Source organism: Protopterus annectens, chromosome 11.part0, assembly GCF_019279795.1.
Source record: "Protopterus annectens isolate FY-2018-M chromosome 11.part0, PAN1.0, whole genome shotgun sequence".
Lineage (NCBI taxonomy): Eukaryota > Metazoa > Chordata > Ceratodontiformes > Protopteridae > Protopterus > Protopterus annectens.
In genome coordinates this window covers 1493794209-1493815687 of record NC_056745.1, presented here as the reverse complement: position 1 = coordinate 1493815687, position 21479 = coordinate 1493794209, and positions in this window count along the sequence as shown.

Here is a 21479-nt window from a genome sequence, read left to right as displayed (position 1 = left end):
GCAAGAGGCACTCTGGTTCAATTCTTGGCTGCATGTCCTCCCTGGGTTTGTGTGGTTATCCTTCAGGTGCTCCAGTTTCCTCCAACATTCAAAAGACCTGCAGTAGGTGGATTACATTTTCTAAATTGGCCATAGGTATGAGTATACATGTGAGTGCTTGGTGTGAAAGAACTGCAGTGGTAGATATAGCCACCTGACAGTGTAAACCTTGGCTGTAGATCATGGTCACTGTTTCCAAATATTTTTGTTTGAATTTTCAGAAATGAATATATTTTTCATAACTTGGTCAACAACATAATTTTAACAAATGTAAAATAACATCAGACAACTATTTACAAGGATATCTACATTTACAAAAATTCACATTTTTTCATTCAAAGCTCATTTCTTGAAGCATATTAATAATTTCTCTCTAGTATTTCAACCAGTTATTGTCACTGTTGAAGTGACACCCTGACCCCCATGTGCAAAAATAGGGGAAAAGAAGTTGAGGGTGGATCTTCTAGAACTTTGAGCCTCCCACTTTCTCTGACTTAATTTTCCTCATCTCCCTCCCTCCAATGGAGCTGTTGGGTTTGCGCTGTAAATTTAATGGGCTTAGCCTGTACCTTTTTAAAAATAAAGTTATTGTCTTGTAGTTCAAACAAATATTCATATCTCTAGAACCTTAAATGTTACTAGAACAGTGTAAATGGCAAAGTATTCGGCACAAAATTACCTTTAAACTGGATTTTATAAACCACAATAACTGCAGTAAATGAGTTTTGTAATATTGTATAAATAGATTGTGATGATCTCAGTAACCATTCAAGGAACACACATAACCACAACCAGCATTTTCATCATACAGCTGTAAGTTTCATGTGAAACTAAACAGTTCTGTTTGTGCCACTTTGAGATATTTATAGATATATGAAAATCATTAAATACAAACATATTATTTAAGAATAATTTTCAAAGTCTGTGTATTTGCACTATACAGAGGTGAAATAGCATTGCTGTGCTTGCCATAATGTAAGCTTTAAGAGAAAACCTTCTAGTACTCTGTATGTAACATGGTTTTGGAATTGAGGCAAATATGAACAAGCAACGTTTGATACATGGAGGTGTGAGTAGGGTGTGCCTGCAGGTGTCATTAGGCTGTAATAAGTTCACTCATTTCTTTCCTCAAGGGTGGCTTCTCCTTCCTTTTACATCACAGGCTGTGCACGTGACGGTCCAGTTTCTCTGCATTTTTTGTTATGCAGAAGCTTCTTAAAGTTTTCATCTGCTTCTGGTGTCCTCTGGACTGTTGAGCATATTGTTCCTGGAATTTCTTATGAATAACAGCCGACTACTATCTTTATCTTTCAGCATCTAACAAGGCTAACCTCTCTGTGGTGTAACAATAGGCTGTAGGCTACTTGACTACAAGGGAGATTTTATTTTATTAATTTCCAATTAAGTGGGTTGGTCAAATGACCATTTTCAGATTTAGCCTGGCAAGGAGACACACCTGAGGTGGTGGTTTGCAGCAAACAACTCTGGAGGAAGATGCTTAGCTGACTGGTTCTGAAAGCATCTCTTCTACAATTTGGCTAAGTTGAACTCTATAATTTCTCTTCCCTGATGTACATCTCCATAATTGCTGTGTACAGCTCCCCGATAGTTGTTGCTCCTAGAAAACTATAGATGTCCTTCAAGGATGCATCTGCAGTCCTTACAAATGGGTTGTCCTGTCGTCAGGCAGCCCTTCGGTCGGCCGGATTCCAAAGTCTGGGTCTGGCCTCGGCTGGTGTCGCACTTCACCCGACGTCATAGCTGCAGTTATTCGGGTATAAAGGCATCAGCCGACGCCATTTTCCTCAGTCTTTCTTGCCGCGTGGCGCCCGAAGCAGAAGCTGTTCGCAAGTGCCGGTCGGTCAGAACCAGAGATTACTACTACTACCGAAGACTTCTAAAAAGCTAAGTACCCCATTGGGGACTCTTTCTTGCCTCAGCCGATGTCAGAAAAAGTGAATAACTGTTTAACTTGTGGGAAACAAATACCTCATAAAGATTTCCACTCTTACTGCTTACCTTGTTTAGGCCCTGACCACGACTTAGCAGCTTGTCTAGCCTGTGCTTCTTTTAACCGACGGACGCTTAGACGTCGGTCGGAATTTGCTGAGCAGTTTTTTGGCTCTGATTTTGCTTATATTATGCCGTCAGATCCTCCGACTTCACAAATATCCAAAAAACGCAAGGAAAAGGACCGACACTCACGGTCCGCGGTTTCGGCCGAAACCGCGGTTAAGACAACCGCGAGTGTCTCTGTTTCGGCTGAAACCGAGCAAGCGGTTCTTCCTCCAGCCGAAAGCTTACCTTCTAGCGAGGCCTCTTCCAACCTGGTGGAATCGGCTTCTGAAATCCAACCTGCAGTTGTAGTTTCTCAGGAATTATCTGACACTATTCCCTTGGATATTTCAACCCCTGCACGTGGAGCTGCTAGGCCTCCTGCAGCCATGTCTATTAAGGCCTTTGCCAGGGCTAAAGCAGCTAAAGCTACTAAATCTGTGCCTGTTAAGACCCCCTCTCACAGGCCTAGCTCCAGTTCCCAAATGCTTAGTTTAGCAGAGGATCTCATTTCTTTAATCCGGGGATCCCAACCTCTCCCAGACAGGGCCTCTCACCCACCTCCAGAGAAGAGGCTTAGAGCAGAGCCCCCTGAGCCAGTTTCCACAGATGATTCCTCTGATGATTCAGATAATACAGACCCTCCAGAGGCTCCTTTTTCTCCTTATGAAGACTCTGATGCTGAAGAGTCCATCCCTTCTGCCTCTCCACCTGAGGAATTTTCATTTGGGGAAACCTTGCATGCTATGAGGGAACAATTTCAGTGGCAGGGCCAAGATTTTTCAGACTCCAGAAAAAGGCTTAGAACCTTTTTTGCATTTACCACAACATAGGCCTTTAGCTATACCTCCAGTTCTGTCTGTTGTAGATGATGCATTTAATGATGCTTGTACTGCTCCTGATTCATTACCTCCGGCCCCTGCTAAGCCCGATAGGTTCTACAGGGTCCCGGACACTCATCACCATTTATACAAGGCTCCTTTTGCAGATCCCAAGACTATCTCCCAGGGGCCTAAGGCTGTAGCATCTACCTCTACCAAAATCCCTCCCTCTGAAAGGGAATCCAGGTCCTTAGAGATGGGGTAAAAAAGTTTACACTTCTGCTACTCTGTCAGCTAGGGCCTTGAACTGTCAATTCCATATGATCCAGTATCAAGAATTTGTTAGACCAGTTAACCAAAAAACTGTCCTCTGATGAACCTTTAGACAAGAAATATGTTCAGGAAATGGTACATAACATTCAGCAAGTTAGTAACCATTCTTTAAAATGCGGCTATGATGCACTGGAGGCTTCCTTTAGATCAGCCATGACTGGCACAGTTATCAGAAGGCATGCATGGTTAAAAGAGCAGGCCTTACTGGACCATGTCAAATCAAAACTATTAGATGCTCCCATGGACAAGGTCAATTTGTTTGGCTCTCCTGCACAACAGGTGCTGAAGAAGATGGAAGAGAAGGCAAAATATGTCCAAACAGTGAAAGATTTCTTACAGGTCCAGCCTCCAAGGTTTAGCAGCAATTGGCCCTACAAGAATTGGTCCTTTCCAGACTCCTCCAAAGCACAGAGAGGCAGGAATAGGCGTTCAAGAGGCAGAAACCAATCCACAGGTGCCTACAGGGGACGCCAGTGGCAGGGTAACAACCAGCGAGGCACAGACACAGCCACCACCACTACTACAGGACAATCACAGTGACTTGGCTCTGGCACCGCCTACCAGGGAACAACTAGAAGCACCCTTAGGCGGGAAGCTAGCTTTATTTACAAAGAACTGGCATTACATCACAAGAGACAAGTGGATTTTGCAGACAATAGACCAAGGTTACAGGTTTCATTTCCATACTCTACCAGGAAAGAGAGGAATGCCAAACCTACCTCCAAATCAAAAGGCAGAAGCTCTACAACAAGTAAATCAATTATTAAAGATGAAAGCTGTGGAAAAGGTACCACATATGGAGCAAGGAAAGGGCTTTTACTCCAGACTCTTCCGAGTACCAAGGAAAGAAGGCAAATGGAGACCTATTCTCGATCTGTCCGCTTTAAACACATTCCTCATTGTTCCAAAATTCAAAATGCTGACCCTACAGCAGCTTCTTCCCATGCTGGGCAAGGAGTCTTGGCTGGTAACTCTAGATCTCAAGGAGGCATACCTGCACGTCCCCATACGACCAAATTGCAGAAGATGCCTCAGATTTCTTGCAGGATCAGAGCATTATCAATTCTCAGCATTGCCCTTTGGCTTATCTACTGCGCCCAGAGTGTTCACGAAATGCCTGGCATCAGTAATCGCCCATTGCAGGCTTCAGGGGATCCAAATCTACCCTTACCTGGACGACTGCCTAATACAAGCGGACAACAAAAACAAGCTAGCAGAAGACTTACAAAGGGTCATTTACTTGCTACAAGCCCTGGGATACACAGTCAATTTTAAAAAGTCAAAACTGATACCATCCCAGAGAATAACCTTTTTGGGTGCAGAGTTGGACACATCAAAGCAAATGGCATTCCTAACAGTAGAAAAACAGGAGCAGCTACCTCGCTATTTCTTGGCATTAACAAAGCAGAACCATCTGACAGCAAGAAAAGTACTGCAAGCCTTGGGCTTCATGGCATCCTGCATAATATTGGTTCCTCATGCCAGACTGCATATGAGAAAACTACAGTGGTACCTAAGGAATTTATGGTCTCAACACAAGCACAGCTTAGAAACCCAAATTCCAATTATTCCATGCCTGAAGCAAGAATTCCTATGGTGGGCTCAGGCTTGTCAATCAAACACAGGATTGCCCTTCCACAATACTCAACCAAGCCAAACCATCACGACGGACGCCTCAGACCTCGGTTGGGGGGCACACATGCTGGACAAGTGCATACAAGGCTTATGGACTCAAGACCAGCTGCGCCTACACACAAATCTAAAGGAAATTCTGGCAGTAAAACTGGCAATTCAGGCATTCAGACCATTTCTCCAACAAGGTCTATTGATGATAAGGACAGACAACACCACAGTTTTGTGGTACATCAACAAGCAGGGAGGCACACATTCGTATCCTCTTTACCTCTGGAATGTGGCCCTGAGCTACAACATTCAGTTAAAAGCAATTTTTGTACCAGGAAAAGAAAACATTCTAGCAGACATATTAAGCAGGACTACCACGGATGCCCACGAATGGATGCTGCATCCGGACATCTTCAAAACCATTACAAGAAAATGGGGGCTTCCAGAAATAGACTTATTTGCATCCCCACTCAATCACCAGCTAAAGAAATTCTGCACAAGGACGTACCACCCACTTGCTTGGAAGGTGGACTCCCTATCCTTCAGTTGGAAAAACCTGACAGCATATGCATTCCCACCACTTCCTTTGATGCACAAGGTGCTATTGAAGATCAAAGAGGAACGTCCAAGGATCATTCTGATAGCTCCAGACTGGCCAAGGCAACATTGGTACCCATTACTGAGGAGCATGTCTCGGGAGCAAATATGGCCACTGCCCCTGGTTCCCTTGCTGTTAACACAGAACAACTACAACAATCTGCATCCAAACCTGAAAACTCTGCAGCTGACTGCCTGGAACATTGCATAAGACCAATTAACCCTAATTTATCCCAAAGGGTTAAAGACATTATCCTTGAGGCTCGCAGACCCTCAACAAGAAAAAATTATTCAGCGAAATGGAAAAGATATCTCATTTGGAGTACTGCAAAAGGAGAAGATGTGTCACTGGCAAACATAGCCAACATCCTGGAATACTTGGCAGAGCTCTTCCACACAGGCCTGTCCTATTCTTCCATCAAGATTCATGCATCAGCTATTTCAGCAAAATACGACTTGTATCCTCCTGTCTTCTTGCATCCTCTGCTCAGACAGTTTCTGAGAGGAATTAAAAATGTAAAGCCTCCTAGGAAGCCACCATTACCACCATGGGACTTTAACTTTGTGCTAGAAAAATTGACACTTCCTCCTTTCGAACCAGCAACAACAGCAGAACTACAATACTTATCATGGAAGACTGCCTTCCTGCTGGCAATCACTTCAGCAAGAAGGGTATCTGAACTTCAGGCATTAATGGCAGTGCAACCCTTCCTGATCTTCCATCAAGATAGAGTGTCCATGAGAACAAATCCTTCCTTTATGCCTAAGGTGGTCTCCAGAGTTTCTTTGAATCAGGCTATCCACCTATCTACATTCTTCCCCAACCCACAGAACAGGGGAGAAAGACTGCTGCATACCTTGGATGTACATAGACAATTACGCTACTACCTGGACAGGACCAAGAGCAATAGAAAAACTGACCAGCTACTGGTAGCATATGCAACAGGAAGGGAAGGAAAAGCAATTTCAAAACAGACAATCTCCAAGTGGATAGGAAATTGCATTAGATTTTGTTACTCCTACCATGGAAAGAAAACTCCAGAGAACATCAGGCCTCACTCTACAAGGGCTACAGCCACTACCACAGCCTTCTTACGAGGAGTGGCTACCAAGGACATTTTAGAGGCTGCTACTTGGAGCTCCGTGCATACATTTGCCAAGCATTACAATTTACCTTTATACTCTAGATCCCAAGCAGGTTTTGCCACTGCTGTTTTGCAAGGGATCCTAACTACACCATAACTTTATTTGTCCACCTCCCCCAGTTTGGCTATAGTATTCTACCCATTTGTAAGGACTGCAGATGCATCCTTGAAGGACATAGTACAGTTTTGTACCTACCATAAATGTAGATGTCCGATAGGCATGCATCTGCAGTCAGGATTACCCACCCTCCTTCCCCTCTGTGGTACTCCTAGGGTATTTGCCCATCTTGTAGCTAGCTGGGGGAATCTATTATGGTGTATTTGTTTGTATATATGTATATACATGCTTATTTTTTGTTTGCTCTCTACTATTTGGAACCATTTGCATTTATCCAAATTTAGCCTTCCTAGAGGGCACCTGGCATCTGGGGCAAGAAACACTGAGGAAAATGGCGTCGGCTGATGCCTTTATACCCGAAGAACTGCAGCTATGATGTCGGGTGAAGTGCGACACCAGCCGAGGCCAGACCCAGACTTTGGAATCCGGCCGACCGAAGGGCTGCCTGACGACAGGACAACCCATTTGTAAGGACTGCAGATGCATTCCTATCGGACATCTACATTTATGGTAGGTACAAAACTGTACTTTGTGCACCAGTAATGATTCGGAGTTTTAGGCTTTTTCCTTTTTACCCGTCTGCTTTTGCAACTATGAAATTAAGTAGATGGTGTGAGGAATCAAAGCACTCCCACACAGGGGAGCAAGGTATTCCCAAACAGGGATGGATGCATGGGGCTCCCCTGGAAAAATGCTTTTTGCTCTTCATGAGGTCTGGTTAAAGCTCAACTGTTTTTCTACATGCAAAAAGAGAGAGGAACCTCATGGAGTCGATGACCTGCCTGCCTTTCTTCTTCAGGAGTTCTAGTTTGCAGATATCGGGATAAGATGTATAAACCAAACTGACATTTGCCTGGGCATCTGTCTGGTGCAATAGGTGAAGTTCTGACCATAACCTAATAGTTTTTTTCAGTTAACTCCAGAAGAATTGGCAGGAGATGGTGATATTGAGTAGCTGATGCCAGCTTGCCCATCCTTGGGGGGAAGGGGGGGTGCAGTTTTCATCTACTGCAGTAATAACAGCTGGTGGAGTGTGGCTGCCTGGTAAGAGCAGCTTGAGTGCCTGGATATGCATGTCCATTCAGGTGTGTACTGACATGCCATTACTAGATGTTGGTACATGTTTTGAAGTGTGCATGTATTGATGGGCAAGTATTGTAGAATGCCTTCATCAAGCTGCCATGTGGGTGAGTATCTTGGGGCCTGTAAAAAACATGATGGATGCATATATGATGTCCTGCAATAACTGGTGATGTCTTTGCATTTCACCGTTGCAGTATTTTTTACATTTGGATCCTCTGCCAAGGGCGGCCTGACATCCGGCCACTATACCAAAGCCTTTAGGTTGCTAAGGTATGCCATATGCCTCATGCATACACCTTGCATAGCGTAGGGTGTAAAGGTGACATCCAGATGTGCTATCCTCAGATTCTGCCAGTCCAAATGCCATCATTTGATCATCAGTTTGAATACCCATTCTATTGCTGTTTCAACAAACCGTTGCAGGAAGTGCCTCATTGTTTGTTTTTTTTTTTTGTTTTTTTTGTTTTTGTTTGTTTACTTATCCTTTTTTTGTTGTTGCTTGTTGGGGGTTATAGGTTCATAGTTTCATACTAGGCTATCTGCCCTAGGGCATTTATAAGCCTAGCCAGAGTGTGTTTGGCTTTCGCCACCCATTTTAAATTAATTTTGCTATGCCCTTTTTCGAAGTTAGTATACTGTGCCTCTGTCTAACGGTGACACAGAAGTGATACCCGGGGTAAACCTACAATCTCCCATCCATTCATCAAGATTCCTCTTGAAGAGAGTCAATGAGGGACTCTGCCTAACCTGGACTGGGATTTTATTCCAGAGTGAAGGGAGCCTCTGGGTTATGAATCTGTCCCTCCAGCATGTCCTATTTATTTCAGTGCTGAGGTTCAAGTCTCTCGAGCGTGTAGCTCGATGGGATTTGGATTTTCTGAGGTGCAGCATGTCTATTAATTCTGGGTTGGACATGGCTTTATACGTCAGGCACAGATCACCCTTGAACAGGCGGTATGCCACTGATTAGAGCTGGAGTTTCTTTAACCGGGCAGCATATGGCATCTGTTTGAGCCCTTTGATCCTCTTGGTGAGGTACTTTTGGGGTCTTTCCAGTTGCTGCAGGTGTCTGGTAAGGTACATCCCAAAAGGGGCATTGTACTCAATTATGGGCCTGATGAGGGATGAGTAAAGAGGCACGATGACCTCCCCTGATCCTAGATGTGAATCCCTTCATGATTAGGTGGGCTATATAAAATGTTTTTCTAACCACTTTGGCCACATGGTTGTCAAATGAGAGACTGCTATCAACTTGGGGCCCCAGGTCCCTAATTACTTCTTCTGTACTTAATGGATTACCACCTATGTGGTAATTTGTGGGCACTTTGTTTTTGCCAAAGGGGATGACTGTACACTTTTTGGCATTTAGCTTGAGGCCATGGCTCTGGCACCAGTTGTCTGTTTCTGTGAGGCCCTTTTGGAGGATGCTTGTGTCTGCTGGAAAGTCGATTATGGTGCCCAGTTTGCAGTCATCTGCAAACTTGGTCAGCCACAGTCCTTCCATGTTGGCCTGTACCTCCAAGAAATATATACTGAACAAAAGAAGTCCCAGGACTGAGCCTTGTGGGACGCCACTTGTAACTGGTTTGGAGTCTGACATGGCTCCAGCAATTCTAACCATGTGGGTTCTGTCCTTGAGCCAGTTTGCAACCCATCTAGTGACATAGGGGTTTATATTTAAGCTGGTGAGCTTATCTATAATGCCTGAGTGGGATATTGTATCGAAGGCTTTTGCGAGGTCCAGGTAGGCTGTGTGGACCCACCTTCCCCTCATCAATGGCCTTGGTGACTGTTTCAAAGAAATCAACCAGGTTTAAGAGGCAGAATCTGCCCTTAACAAAGCCGAACTGGGTAGGATCCAGTGTCTGTAGGTCCCCAATATCTTTATTTATGAGGTCCATGATGATCCTTTCCATAGTTTTGCAGACCAAGCTAGTCAGGCTTATGGGGGCGATAGTTTCCAGGATCCGTTGAGGCACCACCTTTGTGGAGAGGGACCACTGTTGCTGTACGCCACTCTTTGGGTACATATCCTGTAGTAAGGCTGAGATTGAACAGTAGTTTTATGTTTGGGTTTAGCTCTTCATGGAGTTCATGTAGGATGCAGCCGACACCGTCTGGTCCCATTGATGCTGTGTTTTTTGCTTTGGAGAGGGCGGCTCTTACCTGAGCATCTGAGATGTCAGGGGGGCAGCACTCTGCTGGGATAGATATTTGCCCTTTTGGTGGGGGGGGGGAGTTTGCGCTGAACCTGTCAGCTAGGATGTTGGCAATGTCTGTGGGTTCGGTGTATTTTTTGTCATTTTGGACTAATTCTGAGTATATCTGGGAATTCCCACCCAGGTTCCTAACATAACTAAAGAAAGCCTTATGATTATCCTTAGTGTCCTGTGCAATTTGTCTCTCGAAGCTGGCCTTAGACGATTTTGAGTGCCTGTAGTTTTTTGCTAATACTGATCAGAGATGCCTTCCCTTTTTGGGGTTTTGCTCTATCATTTAGTAGCTTCCTCCTTCTATTGTATAGTTTGTTTATGGCTGGGGTCCACCAGACAGGACATCTGCCTTTGGAGGATTGGGTCTTGGTTTTATTTGGGATTGCATGATCCATGCATTCCTGAAGATGTTCATAGAATGCATTTATAAAGGATTCTGCAGTCTGGGCTATATTTTCCACAGGTCCGGGGGCTTTGAAGGATTCCACCTCGGTTTTGAGGAGTGTGAAATTTGCTTTAGAGAAGTTTTTCACTGTGGTTTTCTGGGCAGGAGGTGGGATCGGGATGTGAATATCCAGTGAGATTAGTTTATGGTCTGATCTTACCAGTGAGGGATACACTTCTGGTCTGGAGCATAGGGTCCCCATGTTGGTGATGATCAGGTCCAGTACGTTTCCCCTCTTGTGGGAGTGGTAACAAGTTGATGTCCTTCATGGATGCATCTGCAGTCATAACAAATGGGTTGTCCTGTCGTCAGGCAGCCCTTCGGTCGGCCGGATTCCAAAGTCTGGCTCCGGCTTCGGCTGATGTCGCACTTCACCCGACGTCATCTCTGCTGGTCTTCGGGTATAAAGGCATCAGCCGATGCCATTTTCCTCAGTCTTTCTTGCCGCGTGGCGCCCGAAGCAGAAACTGTTCGCAAGTGCCGGTCGGTCAGATCCAGAGATTACTACTACCGAATACTACTTCGAAGACTTCTAAAAAGCTAAGTACCCCGTTGGGGACTCTTTCTTGCCTCAGCCGATGTCAGAAAAAGTCAATAACTGTTTAACTTGTGGGAAACAAATACCTCATAAAGATTTCCACTCTTACTGTCTGCCTTGCTTAGGCCCAGACCACGACGTAGCAGCCTGTTTGGCCTGTGCTTCCTTCAACCGACGAACGCTTAGGCGTCGGTCTGAGTTTGCTGAACAGTTTTTCGGCTCAGATTTTGCGTACATTATGCCGTCGGGTCCTCCGACTACCCAAATTGTTAAAAAACGCAAAGAAAAAGACCGACACTCCCGGTCCGCGGTTTCGGCCGAAACCACGGTTAAGCAAGCCGCGAGTGTCTCGGTTTCGGCCGAAACCGAGAAAACCGGTCAATCTTCAGCCGAATCCATGACTACTACTGAGGCTCCTGCTACCTTAGTTGAATCAGCCTCAGAAATTTTGCCTACAACTGTGGTTCCTAGTGATTTATCAGACACCATCCCTTTGGATGTCTCTACCCCAGCACGTGGTGCTGCTAGGCCTCCTGCAGCCATGTCTATTAAGGCCTTTGCCAGGGCTAAAGCAGCCAAATCTGTTAAATCAGTGCCTGTTAAGCCCCGCTCACACAGGCCCACTTCAAGTTCACAAATGCTTACTCTGGCAGAAGATTTAATATCCTTAATTAGGGGATCCCAATCTCACCCAGACAGGGCCTCTCAGCCACCAGAAAAGAGACCTAGAGCAGAGTCCCCCGAGCCAGTGTCCTCTGATGATTCTGCGGATGACTCAGACATTACAGACCAGCCAGAGGCTCCTTTTTCTACTTATGAAGATTCCGATGCTGAAGAATCCATTCCAGCTGCCTCTCCACCAGAGGAATTTTCCTTTGGGGAAACCTTACATGCCATGAGAGAACAATTCCAATGGCAGGGACAAGATTTCTCAGATTCAAGAAAAAGGCTTAGGACTTTCCTGCACTTACCACAACATAGGCCCTTAGCTATACCTCCTGTACTGCCTGTTGTGGATGATGCATTTAATGATGTTTGCACTGCTCCTGATTCTTTACCTCTAGCCCCTGCCAAACCAGATAGATTTTACAGGGTGCCAGACACTCATCACCACCTATACAAGGCCCCACTTGCAGATCCCGAAACTATATCCCAGGGGCTTAAGGCAGTAGCCTCGACCACAGCAAAAAACCCTATTCCTTCTGAAAGGGAATCCAGGTCCTTAGAGAGATGGGGGAAAAAAGTTTACACCTCTGCTACTCTCTCAGCTAGAGCTTTAAACTGTCAGTTTCATATGATCCAATACCAAGAGTTTATGCTTGATCAGTTAACTAAAAAACTGTCCTCTGATGAATTCTTAGATATGAAATATGTATTAGAAATGGTGAATAATATCCAACAGGTTAGTAACCATTCCTTAAAATGTGGCTATGATGCACTGGAGGCTTCATTTAGATCAGCCATGACTGGCACAGTGATAAGAAGGCATGCATGGTTGAAAGAGCAGGTCTTACCGAATCATGTTAAAGCAAAGCTGTTAGATGCTCCTATGGATAAGGCCAGTCTATTTGGTACACCTGCCCAGCAAGTAATGAAGAAAATGGAAGAAAAGGCAAAATCTGTACAAACAGTTAAAGATTTCTTACAGGTTCAGCCCCCAAGGTTTAGCAGGAACTGGCCTGCCAAAAATTGGCCCTTTCCAGACTCCACAAAATCCCAAAGGGGCAGGAATAGACGCTCTAGAGGCAGAAATCAATCCAGAGGAGGTGCCTACAGAGGATGACAGTGGCAAGGCAATAACCGAGGCACAGAGACAACCTCTGCCACTGCAACAGGACAATCACAGTGACTTGGCTCTGACACCGCCTACCAGGGAGCAAATAGCAGCACCTTTAGGCGGAAAGTTAGCCTTATTTTCGAAAAATTGGCACTATATCACAAAAGACAAGTGGATTTTGCAAACCATAGACCTAGGATACCGGTTCCACTTCCACACCTTTCCAGTAAAAAGAGGAATGCCAAACCTACCTCCAAAACAAAAAATAGAAGCTCTACAGCAGATAGCGAAATTAACAAAGATAAGAGCTGTGGAAAGAGTACCAATAACAGAACAGGGCAAAGGATTCTACTCCAGACTCTTCCTAGTACCAAGAAAAGAGAAAAGTTGGAGACCTATTCTCGACCTGTCCGTCTTAAACACATACATCATTGTCCCAAAATTCAAAATGCTGACCCTACAGCAACTTCTTCCCATGCTGGGCAAGGAGTGTTGGCTGGTAACTCTAGATCTCAAGGAGGCATACCTGCACGTCCCCATTCGACCATATTGCAGAAGATACCTCAGATTTCTTGCAGGATCAGAGCATTATCAATTCTCAGCATTGCCCTTTGGCTTATCTACTGCGCCCAGAGTATTCACAAAATGCCTGGCATCAGTAATCGCTCACTGCAGGCTACAGGGAATCCAAATTTATCCATACCTGGATGACTGCCTGTTACAAGCGGACAACAAAAGCAAGCTGACAACAGATTTACAAAGGGTCATTTACTTGCTACAAGCCCTGGGATACACAGCCAATTTACAAAAGTCAAGGCTGATACCATCCCAAACAAGAACATTCTTGGGCTGAATTGGACACAGTAAAACAAATGGCATTCCTAACTCCAGAAAAACAAAAAGAACTCCCTCTTTACTTCTTGGCATTAACAAAGCAGAACAAACTAACAGCAAGAAAAGTTCTGCAGGCCTTGGGCTTCATGGCATCATGCATAATCTTGGTCCCACATGCCAGACTGCATATGAGAAAGCTACAGTGGTACCTAAAGAATTTATGGTCTCAGCACAGGCACAGCTTAGAAACAGAAATCCCACTAATCCCATGCCTAAAACAGGAGTTCCTATGGTGGGCTCAAGCATGCCAGTCAAACCCAGGCTTACCCTTCCACAACTTTCGAGCAAGCCAAACCATCACAACGGACGCCTCAGACCTAGGATGGGGGGGCGCACATGCTGGACAAATGCATACAAGGATTGTGGACTCAAGACCAGTTGCACCTGCACATAAACCAAAAAGAAATGCTGGCAGTAAAACTGGCAATTCAAAAATTCAGACCATTCCTCAAAGAAGGCCATTTGATGATAAGGACAGACAACACCACAGTCATGTGGTACATCAACAAACAGGGAGGCACTCATTCATACCCCCTATGCAGAATGACTTTGGACCTTTGGAGTCTGGCTCTCAGCTACAACATCCAGTTACAGGCAATATTTGTGCCGGGAAAAGAGAACACCCTAGCAGACATGTTAAGCAGAACCACCTCGGATGCTCACGAATGGATGCTACACCCGGACATCTTCAAGGCCATCACAAAGAAATGGGGAATGCCACAAATAGATCTATTCGCATCCCCACTCAATCACCAGCTCAAAAAATTCTGCACAAGGACATTCCACCCACTTGCATGGAAGGTGGACTCTCTCTCCTTCAGCTGGAAAGGCCTGACAGCATATGCATTTCCACCTCTTCCCTTGATGCACAAGGTACTACTGAAAATCAAAGAGGAACGTCCAAGGATAATCCTGATAGCTCGAATTGGCCAAGACAACACTGGTACCCATTGCTGAGGAGCATGTCTCAGGAGAGAATGTGGTCAATACCCCTGATGCCTTTGATGTTAACTCAGAACTACAACATCATGCATCCAAACCTAAAAACCTTGCAACTGACTGCCTGGAACATCACATAGCAGCAACTAACCCAGACCTTTCCCAAAGGGTTAAAGACATTATCCTTGAAGCCCGCAGACCTTCAACAAGAAGGAACTATGCAGGAAAATGGAAAAGGTTTGTCATTTGGAGTTCTGAAAGAGGAAAAGATGTGTCTAACATAGACATTGCTAACATTCTGGAGTACTTGGCAGAGCTTCTACATACAGGCCTGTCCTATACCTCCATCAAGATACATGCATCAGCTATTTCAGCAGAATACAGCTTCGATCCACCTGTCTTTTCGCATCCTCTACTCAGGCAGTTCCTCAGAGGGATCAAGAATGTAAAACCTCCTAGGAAACCACCATTACCAGCATGGGACTTGAACTTTGTGCTAGAGAAGTTGACACTCCCTCCGTTTGAACCAGCAGCAACAGCAGATCTGCAACACCTGTCATGGAAAACTGCCTTCCTACTGGCAATTACCTCAGCAAGGAGGGTTTCGGAACTACAGGCCTTAATGGCAGTGCAACCCTTCCTAATCTTCCATCAAGATAGGGTGTCCATGAGAACTAATCCTACATTTATGCCTAAGGTGGTATCCAGAGTGTCTTTAAACCAGGCAATCCACCTACCTACCTTCTTTCCCAATCCACAGAACAGGGGGCAAAGACTGCTGCATACCTTGGATGTACATAGGCAGTTATGCTACTACCTGGACAGAACCAAAAGTAACAGAAAAACTGACCAGCTTTTAGTAGCCTATGCAACAGGAAGGAAGGAAAAGCAATTTCCAAACAGACAATCTCCAAATGGATAGGAAATTGCATAAGATTCTGTTACTCCTACCATGGAAAACCAATTCCACAGAACATAAGACCTCATTCTACAAGGGCTACAGCCACTACCACAGCTTTCTTACGAGGAGTGGCAACCAAAGACATTATTGAGGCGGCTACTTGGACCTCCGTGCATACATTTGCCAAGCATTATAATTTACCTCTATACTCTAGATCCCGAGCAGGGTTTGCCACTGCTGTACTACAAGGGATCCTAACTACACCATAAATTTTCTTCCTCCACCCCTAGTTTGGCTATGGTATTCTACCCATTTGTTATGACTGCAGATGCATCCATGAAGGACATAGTACAGTTTTGTACCTACCATAAATGTAGATGTCCGAACTGGATAGCATCTGCAGTCAGGATTACCCACCCTCCTTCCCCTCTGTGGTACTCCTAGGGTGTTTACCCTCCTAATAGCTAGCTGGGGGGAGTCTCTTATGGTGTATTTGTTTGTATATATGTACATACATGCTTATTTTTTGTGTTTGCCTTCTACTTTTTGGAAACATTGGCATTTATCCAAAATTTAGCCTTCCAAGAGGGCAACTGGCATCTGGGGCAAGAAACACTGAGGAAAATGGCGTCGGCTGATGCCTTTATACCTGAAGACCAGCAGAGATGACGTCGGGTGAAGTGCGACATCAGCCGAAGCCGGACCCAGACTTTGGAATCCGGCCGACCGAAGGGCTGCCTGACGACAGGACAACCCATTTGTTATGACTGCAGATGTTATCCAGTTCGGACATCTACATTTATGGTAGGTACAAAACTGTACTTTCCATAGCATTTGAGTTTATAAATTCTAGGAACCTTTGGGCTAGGGTGTTGGAGCTAGAGTAATGCTCCTAGTCTATGTTTGGGTAGTTGAAGTCGCCCAATATAATGGTGTTTGGAGAGACCTTCATATTTTCCAGTGTTCTCAGGAAGGCCGAGTGGGGTTCCTGGGTTTGGGAGGGTGGTCTGTAGCAGGCTATAAACTGGAAGGCAGTTTTTACCCACTGTTAGTTGCAAATGGATAGTCTCTGATGCTTCGTGCAGTGCCACCAACCTGGAGGTGTGGGTATCGTTGACTAATATTGATACTCCCCCTCCTTTTGTGGTTCGGTCCAAGTTTTGGGGCCGAAAAGCATGGTATGAGGTATAACCTGATAGTGCTGGGGTGCTCTTGGGAGCCTTGAACCAGGTTTCTGTTACTGCAGAGATATCAATGTTCTCCATACTAAGGGGAGTTTTGAGTGCGTGCATCTTGAGGTTTAGACTTCTGGCGTTGAGTAGCATTACTCTTAATTTCTTATTCCTTGTGATACCTATGGAGGTGGGTTTGTCTTTTGAGCCTTGCCTAAAAAAGGCACTATGGGGGTAGCAAGAGCCTTTGCCAATATCCAAAAGCCCAGGGGTGACAGGTGCAAGCCGTCCCTAGCGAAGCATCGTGGCTTGTTGAGCATGTCATCCCAGGCTGACAGGCATTGGATCCCCTTTGAATGACACCAATACTTAAGCCAATTGTTGAAATTGATCATCTTGTCTTCATATTGTGGCATCATTCTTGGTGAGGGTAAGATGCTACTCAAGGTCAGGGTCATACCAGCCTGGGCCACATGCTCAGAGAGCTCCTCTGTCTCTCTTCATGTAGTCCAGGGAGGTACGTCTCAGGTCATTCACACCAGCATGGACAATGACTGAGTCATATTTGTACTTGCCTTGGAGTGACCTGAGTGCTTGTGTTATGTGGCGGATCCTAGCACCCGACAGGCAGCTCACCGTGACCTTCTCCTTGTTCAGCCTGGTGAGCGGGTCGTCAGTGTGCCTGACGATAGTCACCTATTACAAGTGTATCAGGTGTGTTGTTTAGCCTTAAGGGCTGTGACTGTTGGCTCACAAAGCCAGTGTGTCGATGTGTTGCACGTGTTTTGTTTTGGGGTAGTGGTTGCTTGGGTGTCTGCTTTGGAGGTCTCTGCTGCTTAGGCAGATTTTTATTTAGAGCCTCCAAGTATGTTTTTGTGTGTTTGTGTTTGGTTTGCTGTCATGGTAGGTCTATGTGAGACTGGAATTGTAGTGAGTGTGGTTTCCTTTTCCTCCTGACTGGTTACGCCAGTACTGAGATGAGAGAGCTTAGCCTCCAGTTTGGCTATATGGATGCATCTCTCACATGTGTTGGAATTTGTTGGGAGGAGGAGGGGGCCATCTGTGTACATGAGGCAGTTGTAACATGTCATCCAAGAAGGGTAAATGCCAGTATGGGAGACAGATTCCACTTAGATTCCCACAACCAGTGTCTCTTTTTTGCTTAGGTGCCTCTCATGATCATAAGCCCTGTTCAGAATTTGACAGGATACTTCCAACATTTTCTTGACTTCCTTTTGGCCGAGACAGCACTGGTTCCCTTTTTCTTCTGCATTTAGCCAAGGGCAGTCATCGCAAGTTACCTCACAGGCTGGACCTGCTCACACAGGACAAAGGATCTCTCATCCATCCCTGCCTGTTCATTCTTCAACTGACACTGTGGGTCACAGGATTTTGATTCCACATAGTTAGCTTTTTTTTTTCTTTAGGATGTGCTTAGGATTTCCTAATATTTCCAGACTTCCTGCATGACCCTATTTATCCAAATGGAAGATATTTTCTGTTGTGTCTTTCTATTACCCTGAATCCTCTTTCTGTGGATACTTCTTTGGTTCTCTCTTACCTTTGTGAGTTACTCAATGCTGGTTTGGCCTACTCTTCGGTTAAGGCCTACTTATCAGCTGTCACTGCTCATCTGCCTTTATCTCTTCCTTTGGCTTCTAGATTTGAGGCTAAACAGTTCCTTAAAGGTGCCCTTTATATTGGAGCTGAAAGGAAGCCTGTTCTTCCTCCTTGGGATCTTAATTTTTTTTTGGAAAAATTTACCCATGATCCTTTTGAGCCTTCAGCTTCCATGCAACAATGCTCTTGGGAGGTTATACTTTTGTTAGCCTTTACTTCTGCCAAATGGGTGTCTGAGCTTTAAGCCCTTATGGCTTGTCCTCCTTTTTTTTTTTTTTTTTTTTTTTTTTTTTAATAAGATTAGGGTGTCCTTGATGAATGAGTTGTCCGTTAATCAGTCTATTAATTTCCTCACTTTTTTATCTTGTCTACAGTCTGCCAGTGAGATGGTGTTGGACATTGGATGTGCATAGACATCTTGGACTTTTATTTGGATAAGACTAAGACTATTAGGAAATCTGATAATCTCTTTGATTCCTTTCATCCCAGGTCTTTAGGATTAGCTGTATCCAAGCAAACTATTTCTTCTTGGCTCTATAAAGCAATTTCTTTTTGTTGTTCATTTCCTGGTAAGAGCCTTCCTTCTTCTGTTAAGGCTCATTCTGCTAAGACTGTGGCTTCTTCTGGTCCTTTTCTGAAGGGTTTGGATGCTAATTCTATTCCTGGGGCAGCTACCTGGACTTCTATGCATACACTTACCAAGCACTGCAAGTTGGATGGAATCTCCAGAGCTAGAGGTGGTTTTGCTAGGTCCATCCTTCATGGCTTCCTCAAGGACTCTGGTCCTTTCTCCTCCCAAGTTTCTTTCTGAGCTTTGGCATTCTCCCTAATGTAAGGAATACTGCAACAGTGAAATGGAAGGCATCTACAGTTGTGTAAAATCTTACCATGATGTTATGCCTGTATTGCAGGGTGCTATGTATGACGTTATCCCTGTGTTGGGTGCTGCTTGTGACATTATCCCTGTATTACTGGGTGCTACGTGTGACATTATGCCTGTGTTACTGGGTGAGTGTGACGATATGCCTGTGTTACTGGGTGCTATGTGTGACATTATGCCTGTGTTGCTGGGTGCTATGTGTGATGTTATCCCTCTGTTGCTGGGTGCTATTTGTGACTTTATGCCTGTGTTGCTGGGTGCTACGTGTGATCGTAAGCCTGTGTTGCTGGGTGCTATGTGTGATGTTATCCCTGTGTTGCTGGGTGCTATGTGCGACATTATCCCTGTGTTGCTGGGTGCTACGTGTGACATTATCCCTGTGTTGCTGGGTGCTGTGTGTGATGTTATCCCATTGTTGCTGGGTGCTACATGTGATGTTTTTTCCAGTGTTATTGGCTGCTGCATGTGACATTATCCCAGTGTTACTGGTGTTATGTGATGTTATCCCTGTGTTACTAGATGCTGCGTGTGACATTATTCCATTGTTGCTTGGTGCTACATGTGACATTATCCCAGTCTTGCTGGATGCAATGAGTGATGTTATCCAACTGTTACTGGGTGTTGTATGTAAACTCTTCTTGCAGTTTTAAAGGGCAAACCTCGCGTTTATGTTACGCTGACAAAAACTCAAACTGTCGACAGCGTAATAATCGACATGAAAATGTCGAAACTCCTGAACATTGAACACGCGCACAAAAAAAAAAAAAAACACCCAAACACAACACAAATTACACCCCTGCTACTTAAATATACCAACTCAGAGATTGCACTACATTGCAGTAAATGGAAATCTCCCCTTACGGAGATTTCCGTTTACACGCTTGATGACTTTCACTTTCGACATTTTGGTGCCGACAATATCAGCTTCGATATTGTTGGCCTTAGACAGGTTGAAGACGACCCCAAATCTCAGTTATGTCCCAGTGGTCTATTTGTACATTTTTGTCTGTCAGTTTTCTGTTAATTGTCAAGCCCTTGAGAGTTTAATTTATTACTTTCTTGTTTTATTCGAGCCTTTTTCCTGTCTGAATACTCTCCTTTTCTCCTACTTCATCTCTGTGTCCACTCTTGTGTATTTATGCAGCAACTTTCCTTTCATTTCTACTTGTCTTGTTAATTTTTGTCCATTTATTTATGAAGAAACCAAAGACTGAAATATCAATTGTAACATTCATATGTTTTGTTTTTGTATACATTTTGTAACCTTTCCTAGTTTGCGATGTTTTATTAGGGTCCATTCTGACCAGTGCTTCATTTTATTGTTGCATATATTTAAAATACCTCGGCTTTTACTGAAACTTGGTTGCAATACTGCATTTACATTTCTTGAATCTTGTCATACATGGACTCAAGCTCTGATTTATTTATTTTTTTTTAATTTTACTTTATCTATTTAAAATATGGACAAATCTTTTTCAAAAATGACTTTGTCCCTGAATTGCCATGATGGATTGCCATGATGGATTGCAAGTGCATCTCTCAAAGAAAATAGCTGCATTGTAAATAGCTGAGGAAGTGATGAGAGCTCTGCTGGGGCCGAGCCTGTCATCTGTATCCTGTTTGCAGCGCACGAAGCATTTGGACATGCTAATTTATCATGCTGTACTCAGTGTGCTGCACTGCTGTGTTGTGGAAGGGTGCTAGTTGTGTCTACTTTCTGAGGAGCTCTGAAGTCTGGGAGTGGAACCAGAAATGCTGTCTCTTCTTCAGTAAGACTTTCCTAGTTCTTCTGGTACCAGTAAGGTGGACTTGTTAGGGCATCCAGTAACGGCTGAATATGAAACACAGACTCACCGGGTAAAAGGGTCTTTGATGAAGCACATGGCATCATTGTTGTGGTTTTCTTTATGAAATTGGAGCTGTAATGCCACAGTCTAAAATATTTAGTCTCTCATATCCAGTATTATTTGATTGGGGTTGTGGACTGACCATCAACAAACCATTTTCAAGTCCAGGTCAAAATTTAGCTTTCCAAAGGAGTAAAATGTCAAAGAAGTGAAATTGATAGCATAAAGGATCGAAACAAATTCAAATGTTTTGAAAAAGACTATGATAATGAAGGTAGATTTGTATATCAGATTTACAAACTGCATCCACATTCCAGTAAAGATCTAGTACATACAGGTTGTTTATTTCGTATAGTTATACAGCAGGTTAAAAAAACTGTTGTACCTAAAAGCTACCGAAAAGGTGATGTGCACCTTTATAGTAGCAGTTTGCAGATTG